The following is a 3,112-nucleotide window of genomic DNA, read 5'->3' on the forward strand; positions in this document are numbered from 1 at the left end:
ACAACGACAATCACGCACAAAACAAAAGGGGAAGCCAGAGGATTAAATAAGGAACACTGATTATGGAATGGAAACCAGGTGTGTATAATGAAGACAAAACAAAACGAAAATGAAACATGGATCGGTGGTGACTAGAAAGCCGGTGACTTCGACCACCGAACGCCGCCCGAACAAGGAGAGAGAGCAACTTCGGCGGAAGTCATGACAGTATGACCATATTAGAGACACATATTTCCCTCAGATTACCGGATCCCCAAAGAATTTGAAAACAAACCTGATTTTGATCAACTCCTCTATCTACTGGGTGAAATATCACAGTGTGACATCACAGCAGCAAGATTTGTGACCTGTTGCCACAAGAAAAGGGCCACCAGTGAGGAACAAACACCATTGTAAATACAACCCATATTTATGTTTATTTATTTTCCCTTTTGTACTTTAACCGTTTGCACATTGTTACAACACTGTATATATACATAACATGACATTTGTAATGTCTTTATTATTTTGGAACTTCTGTTAGTGTAGTGTTTACTGTTCATTTTTATTGTTTATTTCACTTTTGTATATCATCTACTTCACTTGCTTTGGCAATGTTAACATATGTTTCCCATGCCAATAAAGCCCCTTTAATTGAATTGAAGAGATGATTGTGGCCACCTGAGCACTCCCTCTACCCATGGTCCAACTGCCTCTCCTGTAAGCAAGTCTGGGTGAGGACATTAGAGAAGGACATCGCAGGCTGCTGCCTAAAACAGGTGTGACAGACATTTAATACCTGTCCTCTCTCCTCTCTCTCATGTCAGAACGTGGGAAGGCACTTAGCCACTGAGGGAGCTGTGAAGAAAAGAAGCCCAGTGCCTATAACCCACCAACCACCCACAGAGACAAAACACAGTCACTCCTGCTCAGAGACAGGCACGCGCTCCATAGATATACGCTAGAATGTACAGTATATTTACAACATACAAGACAAATGCAAGCACACATGCATGTGTACACGCATATTATACGCATGCGCTAACACACACACACAGTGTTGAGTGTCTCTGAAATACTGAATATAACATATTGTTCGAATTAGCTGCTGGTCCATGTCGTTCAGCCACAGAGACAGCGAACCCTTAAAAGGCCATGCAACAGAATGAGTTTCCTCTGCAATGGAGTGTGAGTGACGGTGTTGGGTACCGTGTGTGTCACAGCAGCTCCTTACTCCATAGTCTGTCTCATTGCTGATGAACAGGAGAAAGACACACACACACACACATACACACACATCGTGTCTCTGTCCGGCACACCCTGGTTGTAATGGGGCAGCTGTGTAGAGCCTGGCCTGGGCAGTAATGAGCGTTTCATTCCTGAGTGGGGGGGGGTGTCTTGGAAGAGCCACTGAGACAGCCAGGCTTCCTGTGCCATCTGGGACCGACGCCTGCCTGTCTGCATCCCTGTCTGTTTGTCCAAATGATTATCATCATCATCACCCGGTTCTCACACACCAGAGCTTTTAGCCAGAGAAACATGTTTAAATAAAATGACTACGCACATTTTGAAGGCTTTCTATGAGGACCTCAATATGAAAAATATATCATTTACAATTGGGTAAAAACAGGAAACTTATCAGGAATAGTGGTTAAGGGGAGACCAGCAGAATAATGAGTATTTTGATCTTCCCTAAAAAAGTCAACCTTGTTGGCTGTGCTACTCACTTCAGCATACAAAGGGACTAGAGGTAAGTGTCGCATGTAAGTTGCCTTTCCCCTCTGTGCCCAATTACAACCTCATCTCATCCACTTCTCATGTAAGTTGCCATTCCCCTCTGTGCCCAATTACAACCTCATCTCATCCACTTCTCATGTAAGTTGCCGTTCCCCTCTGTGCCCAATTACAACCTCATCTCATCCACTTCTCATGTAAGTTGCCATTCCCCTCTGTGCCCAATTACAACCTCCTCTCATCCACTTCTCATGTAAGTTGCCTTTCCCCTCTGTGCCCAATTGCAACCTCATCTCATCCACTTCTCATGTAAGTTGCCTTTCCCCTCTGTGCCCAATTACAACCTCATCTCATCCACTTCTCATGTAAGTTGCCATTCCCCTCTGTGCCCAATTACAACCTCCTCTCATCCACTTCTCATGTAAGTTGCCTTTCCCCTCTGTGCCCAATTACAACCTCATCTCATCCACTTCTCATGTAAGTTGCCATTCCCCTCTGTGCCCAATTACAACCTCCTCTCATCCACTTCTCATGTAAGTTGCCTTTCCCCTCTGTGCCCAATTGCAACCTCATCTCATCCACTTCTCATGTAAGTTGCTTTTCCCCTCTGTGCCCAATTGCAACCTCATCTCATCCACTTCTCAGGAAGTTAAGCCTTGGCCTTTTTGTGCAATCAAACTCTGTCAGCCAAAACCTTGTTAATCGGGAATTAATTCCCAAATTACATCAAAGCCAATGAGCACCGCCTTTCAGCCCCAAGAAGAATAAATACAAACGAATGAAGAGTGAAGAAGTTGAGTTTGTGCACAGTGGCTGCTGGTCAGTTGAAACAGAACCACAACGTTTCCCCTAAGCGATTCAGACCGTCAAAAACATAATTTAATGCCTGATCTTTTCAGCCAATTGGCTTCAATATCATATTTGAACTTGTTTTCCCTCTTTTCTTATTATCTTCAGAGCTTGTCTGGGCAGCATGTTGTCATACAGGAACTAAGAAGCAGCGAACTAAGTAACAACTCTGAAATGCCGTCTCCTGAGTCAATAACTAATCATGTCCTTCATCTGAATGTAAAATGGATTCTCAAACAATCAAGCAGCTGAAAGTCAGAAGGGAAAATCATTTGTAGATTCTGCTAATAATAGCTAAACAACGTGCTTATCCTTATTACATTATACCAACAGGTACAGACAAAACTAATAGTGAATGCTTGTTATTATTTGATGTAATTTTTTTTGCTGCTTATCTATCTTATCTATGTTTTGATCATGTGATGTTATATAACCTCATCTGCAAACTCAATCAGAATGGATGACAAAGGCAGAGACACCACAGAAGGACAGATGAAATATGTCACACATACACAGTGCTGCTGCAACACTGAATGGCAATCTATCTTTC

Source organism: Oncorhynchus kisutch, linkage group LG8, assembly GCF_002021735.2.
Source record: "Oncorhynchus kisutch isolate 150728-3 linkage group LG8, Okis_V2, whole genome shotgun sequence".
Taxonomy (NCBI): domain Eukaryota; kingdom Metazoa; phylum Chordata; class Actinopteri; order Salmoniformes; family Salmonidae; genus Oncorhynchus; species Oncorhynchus kisutch.